Source organism: Tripterygium wilfordii, chromosome 9 (genome assembly GCF_013401445.1).
Source record: "Tripterygium wilfordii isolate XIE 37 chromosome 9, ASM1340144v1, whole genome shotgun sequence".
Classification (NCBI taxonomy): Eukaryota; Viridiplantae; Streptophyta; class Magnoliopsida; order Celastrales; family Celastraceae; genus Tripterygium; species Tripterygium wilfordii.
The window spans coordinates 9394692-9409165 of NC_052240.1; the positions used below are offsets into that span (position 1 = coordinate 9394692).

The window sequence follows — 14474 nt, forward strand, 5'->3', positions numbered from 1 at the left end:
TAAGTAAGTAAGAAAGAAAAAACGCATATTCAAATGAATAGTGTCAAATCAAGTAACCAACCACCCTTGAATTTGAGGTTTCAAATGCAAGCAAACTATAATAGAAACTTTAGAACCAGTTTGTGCAAAACCTCCTTGACATTTCACATAATATTTTCCACAATTTGTTTTATCAATCATATGATAATAAACATGTTCAAAGTACCTTATAGGTTGCAATACGAAAATAAATACCATAATATGTTCTTTCAATCGGTCTCCTATCATCCATAGAGAATGATATTAAAGAGGCTACATCTGCAACACAATGGACATTGTGGAGTACAAACTTCTCAACTATAATTAATCAAAGGATCACATCTTCTATTGTTTTTGTTCGAGATCAAGATTCATTTAGGTATATATCTATGATTAAACAAATATTGAAGGAATGGAAATTTGTATATGCTTTTTCTTTTTTTGTACATATTTGATGATGGATGTAACAGAATTGCCTATATATATATATGATACCTAAAATAGAGAAGCAAAGTTCCATACATCAATTAGTCAATGACATGGATAACAAAATTTTATGGATGTTGATGCAAAAATAGATACAAAGAAGATGAGAAGTTACTTCTCTAGCAATTCTTGAGCTTCGATTTTGCAGCCTGTTTCCATCTTCGTTGAAACAACAACTGCATACTAGGATTGTTCGAGAGACTTATCTAGAGAAAATACGTGTTCATCAAATTCTCGTTCGATTCCCTCATGCCCATTAAACTCATGAAGGCGCAATACTTTCTCAATCGGAAGTTCACCATTAGAATCAAAATTATCTTCCAAAATATTTCTGTCCTTACAAACTGATTTTGTGAAGGGAACTTTTCCAACTGTCAGGTCTCCACTATCATTTTCAATTTCAAAAGGAATGATCTTCATTTGATTTTTGCTAGACTTTTTCAACCTTGAAGGCATGTCATTGGTCCTTTTGAAATCATTGTTTTCAATTCTACATTTCCACTCTGGCAAGACAAGTCTTCTTCTAAATCCTTCTCTTGAATTCACTTTTCTAGCATAGATTTTTTCTTGAATTGATCTAGCAGAGGATCTCTCAAGAGCATCAAGTTTCTTTATGTCTTTTCGTTGAGACATTGAAAAAGATTTCCAAGATTCCTCAGAACTCCAATCAAGTATCTGCTCAAATGGTCAGAAAAGTGGTTCATCAATATTTATATTTTTCAAATATGTAGTGTGTGAGAATGATCTAAGGACTTGTGATGTTTTGATAATTCATCTCTCATTTTGCTATATGTAGAACTACCATAATTATATGAAAAAGCTTCTGATCCACAACTACTCTTGTATGATGGGCTAAGTAGGCATGACTGGGCTTGCCTTGACGAGTTCTATAGGTTTCAACCCTTGATCGACCAGAATAGTTGCCAGAACAATTATTCTGTTGATTTCGTATATAATGATTTTTTTTTTCAGATTCTAGACTAAGAACAATTTTTATCAAGGGAATAATTTATTCCATTGATTTTTATCAATGGATTTGGGATATTCCATTAATTTTTATCAATTGGTACTATGGTGGGTGTTGATTGTGTTTCTCAAAGCTGTCCTTAAAAATCTATGATAAGGTCCACAAACACCCTCTCACTTTCTTAGAAAATAAATTTGACGGATTGAAGTGCAATGTTTGTGGAGATGGGTGCATGGAACAGATTTTCTGTTGCATCAAGTGTGATTTTAATCTTCATTTCACTTGTGCCCCAGTTTCACATACCATCAAACATGAATGTCACATGGATCCTTTCACACTCAAAAAAATTGGACAACGACGACGAAACAAAGGAATATTACAGAGAAACACTACAAAAATCCTAACCATGACAGTAGAGTCGAAAGGATTCGAATCTCACAAGAAAAAAACTCTAATCGTGATAGTACATCGAAAAAAGATGAGGACCTGATTCACACAGGTGAATTAATGAAGCAGTATTTGATTTGTTTGGTGAATGAATAGTTCGTCTACTGAAGAGAGATAGAGAGTATTGTGTGAGAGGAGAGAGAATTCAATGTAGGTTGTTTTTAGAATATTTATTAGTATTTATTTTACACCTACGCAATGACATGGACGTGCCACTTAGGTGTCATATAGAACTGTACTCTTTTGGGCTACCAAATTTCTGGGCTCTTTGTCATTTTCAAAGGAGGAATGATCAATAAAGATGAATTTATAAGATTAATATACATTATAATGTATCCTCTATATTTATTTTGATTAATGTGACACATTTAACTTTAATAATTCATTAACATTTATAATTGATGACTTTGATCCAATGTTATTAAAATCGAACCAGACATCGACTTGGGTAAGGGATGAGGTCACTGGTTCAACCAGTGGGTCATTGGTTGAGCTGCAAGTTCAACTTAAAATTAAAAAAATATTACAATTAAACTTAATGTTAAAAATTAAAAAATAAATACGAAAATATGATCATCCAAAAAAAGTCTAGAATAAGAGTAATTGAAATTTACATCATGTGGAGTAGTAAAATAATATATTCAAATATCCAATGATTCAAAAATATCAAATAGGTAAGCCAAATAACCAATACATATGTCAAAAGTTCAAACTTCAAAGTTTAGCAATTAACAAAATAAAAAAGTAAATAACACAAACTTTGACATCACATATCAAATGCCAATTCCAATGTCTAATCTCATGAGTTCCAACCAGATGATGGTCCTTCTCCTTCATCTCTAGTCATAGCTCTAGTGATATCATAAATCATATCATCATCAAACCTTCTATCTTCATTGTTAAAGATACCCCTCCTGCAGCTTCACTTCCCCCTCCTCCAACTTCACTTCAGTTGCCAACAATTCCACCATCATCATCATCCTCCTCCTCAATCAACTTTTCAAGATTCAAATTATCTACAAGTTAATGATCTTAAGTTAGGATCTCATGAAAAGAGAAAACTAAATCATTATCATTTGAATTATAAAGCAAATGAAGTATAAGGCTAACCATTATCATTTAAATTATTTTGGATAGTAAAAGATGTTACTTCTTGACGAAATGTCTATAACTTCTCAAGTGTTAAGCTTAATGGCTCTTCTTCTAGCACCCAACTAACATTTTTTTCAAATATTTCAAAGTCAATGGAGTCATAAATTCGACCTTTCAATATATTCCTACACAAGTTAGAGAACATAACAATAGTTAAATTGTAAAAAAATATAACAATAGAGAAAACTAAATTCATATTTACAGACAACACATATAATATCCATTTACCTTTGTCACAATCTCAAGTTGTAGTGAACAAAAACAAAATCATTTAATCTTTGATGTTCCAATATGTTCTCTTCTTCATATGAATGCGCTCAAACGCACTCCAATTGTGCTTACAATCTGAAGAACTACAAGTTTGGCTCAACACCCGAAGAACTTACTTTTGTAAATTTTGGAGCACTAGATCTATAGTTTTGCCACCATTCATCTACAAGAATATTTTAAATTATTTCATACATTTGAAATATACACATAGAGTCATAAAAAAATATATATTTACAAAAAATAAGAGAGATATCATTTTACCTGGCAGTATGGTGTTGCAATAACTTATAACAGTTTATCGCCCAAAGTCTCATTTCGCCATCCTAAAAGTTCTCATTTCACTTGTCAACTTGCTATATAAAGCTAGATTATTATGAGAATATCTATTAATGACATCTAACAATCCAGAAATGGTTTGTTTGTGTTTCTCCATCACAACACCATTATATTGATAACTAGGATTTAACCAAAAACCCACAGCATGAAGATTTTTTTTTTCTTTCTTTGAAATCTTTTGATCATCTCCTCCCTTCCACTATAGATAGCCATATATAATTAGCCATCGATGGCTTATTATTGCTATCAACAATTTGACAATTGAAGTGCATTCCCTCCAAAAAGTAAAAGACAAGACTTCTTCAACAAACTTCTTCCCTTTACTCTCCTTGGTATAAGCCGAAATGACACATTCTCTTGATGTAACCATTGATCTTAAAGCATCTTTTTGGCTTAAGATGCTTTGGAGAGATGAAGTTAGTGGCAAACTGAGTTAGGACAGGACGAAGTATTTCTCTTCCACTACTATGGTTTCTCGTAAAAAATGCAATGGAAAGTAATGATTATATATGTAATTCGTGATTCTTGCCACATGAGTTACAATATCATTTATCTCATTTGGCTTCCCAATATCTTGTAACATCAAATTAAGACAATGTGCAGTACAAGGAGACCAATAAAGAGAGGAAAATTCCTTTTCTAATAACTTCCTTGCAGCCACATAATTTGCAACATTATCTATAACAATGTGAATCACATTTTTTGTCTCAACATACAATATCACCTCTTTAAACAACTTGAATAATAAATATGTTGTTTTAGAAGCATCAAAGGCATCCACATATTTCAAGAAAATAATTCCTCTTGGAGAATAAACCAAAAAATTAATCAAAGTTCTCTAACATTGATCTAACCATCCATTAACCATGATGGCACATCCGGTCACCTTCCATGTTTTATGATAAAACTCATTCTTTTTTAACTTATTCAACATTCTTGGTAAGTAGATAAGCATGAGCAGCATAAAAAGTAGGACCCTTATAACCGGCACCCATACTAGTAATATTACATATCTCTTTAACATTGTTACCCTATAAAGTACTCCCTAACCAATTATCCTTCCATATTCTCGTAGTTTTACCATTGCCAATAACCCATCGTATCCCAAATTGCAAAAGGGATATAGCAGACATCATACTTTTCCTAACAAATGAATCAGTAGACTTGCGAGGAGTTGTTAATAGAGATGCACTATGAAAATATTTCTGTTTCATAACTCTTCCCACAAGGGAGTTGGGATGCTTGAGAGTACATCAATACTGTTTTGCCAAAAGAGCCTCGTTAAAGGATCAAAAACTTCTAAACCTCAGGCCACCCTTTTCCTTACTTGAACAAATTTATTCTCAAGTAACCCAATAAATCTTGTGTTTTCCTCCACCACCCTTCCCCACCAAAAAGACCCTAACACTTGGTCAATCTCCTGACAAAGTTGATCCAAAAATTTAACAATTTGCATAGCATATGTCGACATTACTTGTAGGACCGACTTGATCAACACCTCACAACCAGCAAAGGATTAAAAACTGTTCTTCCAGTCGTTCGCCTTTTGTTTCACCCTATCCACTATATACTTAAAGCTTTCTTCTTAGACCTTCCCACTAGAGCTGGTATGCTAGCTAAAGAAAATAATTGTTGTTTCAACATTCAGCTTCTAGCCCGATTGGCTTTCATAAATAGTTAAAATATATCAAATGCACCTCCAATCATTCATAGTAGCTCGACAAAAGATTAGATTGTAATCTATAAAATACAGGTGCGAGACAAGTAACAAACCTCTACCAAAAGGAAAGCCATGAAAATCATTTTTCTCCATAGCCTGGTGCAAGTAAAGACTAAAAGCTTCAGCACAAAGAACAAAAAGCATATGGGAGAGAGGATCACCTTGGCGCAACCCTCTAGAAGGAACAATAATCTTTTCTGGTTCTCTGTTGACACAGTAGATATACAAGCCATTATTCAAGTTCTCGAGCCCATGCTAAAGCCCATAAATTTCATCACTGTGCCCACAAAACACCATTCCAATCTGTTATAGGCCTTACGTATATCTAGCTTTACTGCCATGTAATTTGTATGACCCCCTTTATTTTGTGTTCATATTGTGAAGAACTTCAAAAGCTACCAAGATGTTATCTGATATAAGCCTCCCTTGCACAAATGCAACTTGATCCCCCCAAGTTTTGTAATACCTTTTTCAGTATATTAGCAAGCACTTTAGAAATGATCTTATAGAGCATATTACAGAGACTAACCGGGCAAAACTCCATAACATGAAATGGCTGAGCCACCTTTGGTATAAGGGCAATATGGGTGAGATTTACCCCATTAGCTACACACCCGTGTTTAGAAACTCAACTATTTTTTCCCATCATATCTTTTCCAACAATATCCCAATGCTACCTATAAAAACCATATGTGTAATCATCACCCAGGACTTTAATCTGATCAATCTACTGTACAATAAGCCACACTTCTTCCATCGAAACATCATGAGTGAGCATATTATTTTGAATATGAGTTAAGCTAGCAAGAAACTTCTGAAGGGACTGTCCTGCATCCAAGGTAGAAGAAGATGAAAAAAGATAGGAGAAATATTCATGAAATGTGAGCTGAATGTCATATTATTTCTCCCAACTATTGCCCGTAAAATCAATAATTTTTTCAACGCAGTTTTCTGACTGTCTTTGATTTACGTAAGCATGGAAAAAATGAGTACTCTTGTCCCCTTCTGAAGCCATATCTGTTTTGATTGTTGCCTAAGAACTGATTCTGTAACGACCCGTCCCGGAAGGGGGGGGTCTGCGGAATTACCAATTTGTCCAAAGCATAAACTATCCATGCAAATCCTCCAAAATTATTTAATATAATCCCAAAAAAATGAATAAAATGCATTTAGAAATCCATTAAGACATAATTAATAAGTCTTTAAAATTTAACAAAGCGGAAGTCTTTATAATATTAACCCTACACTACCCATAACCTCGACTGTATCCATGGAAAACCGCTCACCCCTCAAAAACTGGCCGCCATCTTCGTACTTGCCTGAAAAGGAAGGAAAAAAAATAGAGGTTGAGCTAAATAGCCCAGTAGGGGTAAAATACCCGATAAGGACTCAGATATCCAAAATGCGGATACCGAGAGGGGTCAAGTCACAACGATGTGAAAAAGAAAAGAGAGTAGAACTAGTCTACATATACAACAGTCAACTCAAGGATGATGCAAGGATAGGTAGAAAATAATATGAATATGATCATGCCACAAACACCATCCAATATGCATATATAAGCATGCAAATACATATATGCAACCACATATCTCCAGCCAATGCTAGTAGCATCACAAACCATCCACATCTAATCGTTGGCACACGGCAGTCCGGATTTCCCCTCGGAGGCCGCGGCAATCAAATCCCCATATAATCACGTCGCACGGCAGTCCGGATTTCCCCTCGGAGGCCGCGACAATCAAATCCCCGAATAATCATGTGGGAACAAATAAAAGGGAATAAATCCCAGACAGTGATCACGTCTCAAAGTGGTGTGTCGCAAGTCACAACCACCGCACAAACCAGAGCCAGACAACAACAACAAGGCTATCACATCCACCCATCTCCACAAATCCACAATCCAAACACATAGTCAACATATATCATGATGCATGTATTACAATAAGGTTTTCCATGCACCCAAAACCCATTTCCAAAATCGTTAAGAAAATATTTTACTTTCTTAGAAAATAGGACACAAAGCTCTACGAAGAGTCCTAATCAAATCAAACAGTTTCCCATAGCCAAAATTACACATGCCTATCTACATGCTGAAAGATTATAGTCGAGCACAGAGAAATGCGAACCAATGAAGACAACAAATAACGATTCAAAAGGCAGGAATTTAACACACAAGAAAACACAGAAAATTGTAGGACACGAAGTATCGGGTAATAAAGGCCAATAAATGAAGAACCCCTACCTGCCGTGACAGCGATCAAACTAACAATACAAGGAACGAGCTCTACACAAATCCAAATTAGATATAGCAGAATACACATAATTCCTAATGTATATGACATTAAGGAATTCAATGAACAAGCATATAACAAGGGGAATAATATCCCATAATTTAAACTGAATCGAAAAGTCAGGTATTTAGAAGGCAAGGTGAATCAGAACCCCTACCTCGATTGCAGTGCAAATCAAATGCACATCTATAGCGTCTACTTCGACTCCTCGATCTCCTAAAAACATACCGACATATGGTTGGTTACTAAATAATTTAAAGTAAATTACTAAAGTGTCCAAGTCAAATGATTGCCCAAATTTACATCTTAGGTCAATGTATTACACGGCTCAAATAGTCGAATTGTCACCCATCTATACATCGGCCACTTTCAATTTTAGTGGACCAATTATGGACACTTTGCATTGACCCAATTCATTGGCTTATTAAAATCAAACTTTGTTTGACTTAATGGAGTCCCACCATTAGGTATATCAATTATTTCTAACTAGACAAAATTGAAATTTTCCCAGCCCATTTATCTGTTTCTCCTTCAAGAGTCTGCTATGGCAGAATTGGTGACACCCGAGTCCATGTTCGTGACTCAACTGTCAAGGTGGCCTTGACGTTGCTATTTGGCTGCCACATTGGTGGCAGCGCGAGCTACTGGCAATAGAAAGTCTTACTTCCTAACATCCTGATCTATATATAACAAAATCAAGTGTATACCAGGTCAACGAGTCGGAAAAATCGTGTCAAACGAGGGTTGGCAACTTTCGGTGATTGTTTCTACCGGAACTTGGCTGGCCTACGTGCTCCTTGCTCCGGTGAGTCCATTGGCGGAGTTTGTTTGCCAAGAAGATGTCGGAGGTGGCCGGATCAGGCTCCCAAAGTGTAGGTTGTCCGTGGCTTCAAGTTGCAATTCCAATAAAAGTAGAGACCGTTAATGGTGGTGGATGACGGGACTAACACCAGTTTGATGCTTCGTTTGGGACCAGTGGTGGCGCCAAAAATGGCTAGACGGCCGACTTGTCATGTTTGCCCATGGTGAAACATGACAGGAAGAAGAAAGAGGAAAGAAAAGAAAATAAATTAGGGTTTTTTTTTTCTTCACGCTTACCTAGGAAAGAGTGTTTATAATTGGTTTAATATGAGATTTCCTTTAATTCAACTCTCAACCCTCCATTTTATTCTCTTTTTTATTTTAACCCCTCCTTGTTTTAAAGAAATTTCAATTACCGCTTACAAAAGTCTGGGATTTTACATTCTACCCCCCTTAAATAAAATTTCGTCCTCGAAATTTAAATCTTCTCATCTAACTAGTTGAGTTAAGGTTTCCCCCCACATTTTCAGTAAGATTCAAAATTGTGTTAAAATACTAATGCACAGCCATGCGATATTGGGATCAATACACAAGTAATTCAAAAAGGCCCAGCTATCTTAGCGTTTACGTGCATCTGGATGCCCATAGAAGTAGGCCAATCACCATGAATGCCTAAAAAACCTTCCCGAATCGTAGCCTGAATATGGCATTGAGAATAATTTTCAATAGGAACATCTGAACAGAACTCCAAAACAAAACAAGACCCCTACTACACCTGATAGGATCAATCGTAAAAGTATTATCATATCACAACTTGCAACGAATCTTTTCCATCTTATTTTTACAGAACATGGTTTCCATGAGGAAACACATTTTTGTCGACTTTTGCTTCACCAACAAGTGAAGTTCCTAAATTGTTTGAGGGTTGTCAAGACCCCAAAGTTCCATGAGAAGCATATTATGACTCTCGATGGGGTTAGAACTCAGCCTTCGTTGCTCTCTTGCTCTTTCTGGAGTTACTTTCAAATTCAAATAGAATATTATTCTCCTCATTCACACCTTCAGACTCGTGTGGATGTTTTCCCCCTACACAAACCCCATCTTGTATGACACTGGACTGACCCTCAGGAATGAAATCCCTTGCCCTCCTCTTCCATTTATTTCTCCCCATTGAACTTTGTTGTGAACGAGAATTGGCTCCCTCTATCTTTTCTTCCTTCCTTTTTTTTTTCTTTCTTTTGTGTTTGCTCTCACTTCTTTCTACTCTCCACCAAACAGCAACTGCCACCTCCCACCAGCCACTTTTTTCAACTAGTTCTGGTCGCCGACCAGCTGACCGACACCTAAGTGTGTGTGTGTACTTACCCCAAGTGTAGGGTATCGTCAAGTAATAAACCGGTGAGTCCGGTATCGATCCACGAGGAAGCAATGCAAATTTGAAGTGAATGATATGCAAATGACTAGCTAACACTAATAAACACAATGAATATCAAATAAAAGCAAGTAAAAGAAATGGGCCGAATGACTCGGTAGCATAAGCGATTTTGTAATCAAAGTGAGCACAAAGTGGATTTAAAACAATTAATTAAAAAAACCTAGTCTCTAGTCCGTCCCGGTGGCTACTCGGTTCTCATACTCAAGGTATCATTGCAAACACACACAACCATACACAATGCATTGTGTGATACTATCAATCATGCATATGCAAAGAGAATTGGGATATAAGACTTCAATTCATGCATGTAGGCCATCGGGTCTCTTAATCTACGATGAACGCAAAGGGATAAGCACCTAATATTATGGATTAATGTTCCCCCTTGGGGCTCGGCTTGGCTAACACCCTAGTTTCACACTCAAAGATCAATTAACCATAACTCTCCCATGCACATTCCTAAATTAACCCAAAACCCCATCATCAATACACATAATTAATAGCTATGCAATGAAAAACTCAATTAATTAAGGAAATCATGCAATGGGTTTAACAATTCTCAATCGAACACATTAGATGCAATCCCTAGACTATACAATCCAAGAATACAATCAAATATGTCATTCCCATAGATCCAATCACACAACTATCACGAAATTAAAAGAGAGAAATCGAAGCTACGATTCTTTGAGCATACCTTGAGTAATCGAAACCTTGCACCCACCGTTCGGGACTAGAAACTAGAAAGAGAACTTAGCCACTCATTATAATGAGAATAAACATCAATTTTATAGATGAAAACCAATGTTTACAAACAAGATCACAAGAACTAAGTAAAATCCTAGAGAGAGAAAGAGAGAGAAAAACAATGGAGGCAAGAAGTTGGAGGAGATGAATTGTGTGAAGGAAGACCCAATTTTAGGGTTTTCTTCTCTTTTTACAATAGAAAATACCTAACTACCCTTATAAAATCGTTTCCCATTGGTTACATACATGATTTACCCTAAGTGCCCTTGAAATTTTGGTGCAGAAAATTGCAGATTCGCCGTAGGTGTCCGGACGGGTGTCCGGACACTTCATGCGTCCATCAACTTTGAAGCCTCTGCCTCAATTTGTGAAGAAAGCGTCCGGACGGGTGTCCGGACGGGTGTCCGGACAGGTGTCCGGACACCTTGGGAAGTGTCCCGACACCTCACAGCAAAAAGTGCCAAAAAAGTGCTCCAACTTGCCCGAACAAGGTCCGATTCCTACAAAACCAAGGGGAAACATTTGTAAGTGTAAAATTAAGCTAAAATGCAATCAAATACATTAACTAAGTGCTAGAACATCCTAATTAAAGGACATTAGAACCTCAAAATAGAGGTCCAATCACACCCCCCAACTTAGACGTTGCTAGTCCCTAGCAATGAAACCACTACCTAAAACTAAAATCTACTAAATAAAATCCTAACTCACTGACGTAGGCATCACGGTTGCATTTAGCGCATGCAACAAGCCTTTAAACCCCTAGGTCACCCCAGTGGACGAGTTGTAGTCTCGTGAGGGCTTATCAGAGCGATACCCACAAACACTTGCCAAGGGATCCACTATTACTTTGAAAGTACCATAATGATTCTTAAATTCTCGCATGCAAGAAATAGAGCTAATCCCCTAATTCCCCTGCTTGGTCAAAAACATGCAAAATCTTTGGAAAATCAATCTCAATCCCCTTAAAAATGACCAAGAACATTTTATACTATGAAAAATATATGTGCAATCAAACTAGACAACTCAACATATTCACACAAGCAAAACCTTGTTATGGACCCTTTTGGTGTTCATAAATTCCCAATCCCAAATGTATACAAAAACATAAAAGCATTGTGCTAAGTGAATGACTTACACAATTGAATTAAATGTATGTGCTTATAAAAGATAATTTGGATGGGCATAGCTTTGAGAAAGAAATCACCTACAAGAGCAATTAATGCATTCACCAACTTACTTGCTTACCTTGGATCAAATTCATCAAAAGGTTAAATGGGTTGTAATGTGGTCATGGGACAAGGTAGGAAGAATTTGGATCTAGGTAACAAGTTGCAAGGTTAAGTTCAAACATGTGAGCTAAACTCTCATTGTTGTCACCCCTTCCATTGTACCACAATTTCAAACACTTCTCATCCTTTACACACAAAGGATTAACTTTATTGCATACACCTTTTTTTTTTTTTTTTTTTTTTTTTTTTTTTTTACAACAACCCTCATAATTTTTTTTCGTAATAAGGAGGGATAATATCACTACTGATTTATTTTTCAAGCTCCTACTCAACCTTGCAACCAAAGGTGGGAAATATTTAAGGAAGTGGTTCACACAAGGCTTGTAAGTGAACTAAAAAGGCTTAAAGAAATTTAGGCTTATAATCACTCACAAATGAATAGGCTAGGCTCAAATCTCTCAACCTAATGAATCATTCAATCCTAAGTTCACAGGCAAGCGGCAAAATACAAAAATCACACTTCTCAGCAATCAAATGTAATGGATGCAAAGCTACTGAAGAACACGCTCATAAGATGTCAAATGAATATCAATGAAAAACATCACCCGAAACCCAATGTGTATCAACGAAGAATGGCTCAAAGGAATGAGAAGGGTAAAAAGGTAATTTTTCAGACAAAAGGATCCAAAAACGCAGTCCTACAAATGCTTCAATGCCAAGATGTCTGCTTAACTACACAAGTTTATATCCAACTAGGTCCCAATCATCCCAAGAAAGATTGATTACAATTATTCCACTCAATTGCATGTATCAACTTTACAAAAGAAATCAAGAAACCTACTCTACACTTGCACGTTTGAACAAGAATAAGAAATTAACATTCAAATTGGTAGTGAATTCCAAAGGCCTCTACCCTTCCCCTCCTAAAGTCCATCTAGCATGTATGAACAACAAAGCGCAACACAATAAGATAAAGGGTAGGAAGTCATACCATACTCTTCAAAAGTGGTTGGAATCATGAGAAACGAAGCATGTCCTGAAAAAGTTAATACCAACCACACTATCCAAGCATGACACAACAAGACTTTTTTTTTTTTTTTTTTTCAAATTTTTGATATTCACAAAAGCACACCAAAATAAAGCAAGTTTCACAATGGATTCACAATTCCCTCACCCCCCAACTTAAATGAGACATTGTCCCCAATGTCAAGAATGGAAAACAAGGCAAGAACAAATTGTGAAATGCATTGTGAACATACAAAAACACACCAAGAATGAATAAAAAAAATAATCTAACACTACATATTTAAAAGAGAGCTTTTTTCACGCACACTAGGAAGGAGTGGGATCCACAAGGTCCCATTCTTCGGCCAATTCATTAAAATTTTCCAAGTATGGTTTCAAACGTTGGCCATTAACCTTAAAAGGTTTTCCACTCCTAGGATCATCAATGTCAATGCTTCCATATGGGGAAACCTTACGGATAATAAAAGGTCCGGTCCATTTGGTACGTAACTTCCCGGGAAACAAGTGTAACCGGGAGTTGTATAAAAGAACCTTTTGTCCCTCATGAAAAACTTTCCTCACAATGTGCTTGTCATGGTATCTTTTCATTTTAAGCTTAGCAATTTTAGCATTTTCAAAAGCATCATTCCTCAACTCCTCAATCTCTTGGATTTGGAGTTTGCGATGCCCCCCAACTTGATCGGTGGAGTCATTCAAAGTGCGAATGGCCCAATAGGCCTTGTGCTCCAATTCCACCGGCAAGTGGCAAGCCTTGCCATAGACAAGTCTATAAGGAGACATTCCAAGGGCAGTCTTATACGCAGTACGGTAAGCCCACAAATCATCAATCAATTTTGAAGACCAATCTTTTCTATTGGGACCAACCGTTTTTTCAAGAATACGTTTAATCTCCCTATTTGCCAATTCCGCTTGGCCACTTGTTTGTGGATGATATGGGGTGCCAACTTTGTGCAAAATGCCATATCGTTTCATCAAAGTTCTAACCGGGGCATTGCAAAAGTGAGACCCACCATCACTTATGATGGCTCGAGGCATCCCAAATCTTGAGAAAATGTTTTCTTTTAAAAATTTTATCACAACTTGGTGATCATTTGTTCGAGAAGGGATGGCTTCTACCCATTTGGACACATAATCCACACCAACCAAGATATACAAATAACCAAATGAATTAGGGAAGGGTCCCATGAAGTCAATGGCCCAACAATCGAAAATTTCCAAAATGTTAATAGGTTGGAGGGGCATCATCTCACGTTTTCCTAAATTACCTAGCCTTTGGCAATTGTCACAAGATAGGCAATAAGCATGGACATCTTTGTGCAAAGAAGGCCAATATAAGCCACTTTGAAGAATTTTGGCTGCGGTCTTTTTGGAGGAAAAATGGCCTCCACAAGCATATTTATGGCAAAAGGCCATGACACTTTCAAATTCATTATCGGGAATGCACCTCCTAATCACTTGATCAGAACAATACTTGAACAAATATGGGTCATCCCAAAAGAAGTTTCGCACATTGCGAAGAAATTTGGATCTATCAATCGTACTCCAATGA

General features: G+C 36.5%; 1 long non-coding RNA gene across 1 annotated transcript; it reads right to left on the reverse strand.

Annotated features, from left to right (window-relative positions):
• Window positions 1-6564: 6564 nt before the first annotated feature.
• LOC120006532 lies at window positions 6565-8828 on the reverse strand. Its single transcript, XR_005470030.1, has 3 exons — window positions 8398-8828; window positions 7848-7906; window positions 6565-6715 (listed from the first exon to the last, which is right to left on the reverse strand). It is a non-coding gene; the product is annotated as an uncharacterized LOC120006532 (long non-coding RNA).
• Window positions 8829-14474: the final 5646 nt, after the last annotated feature.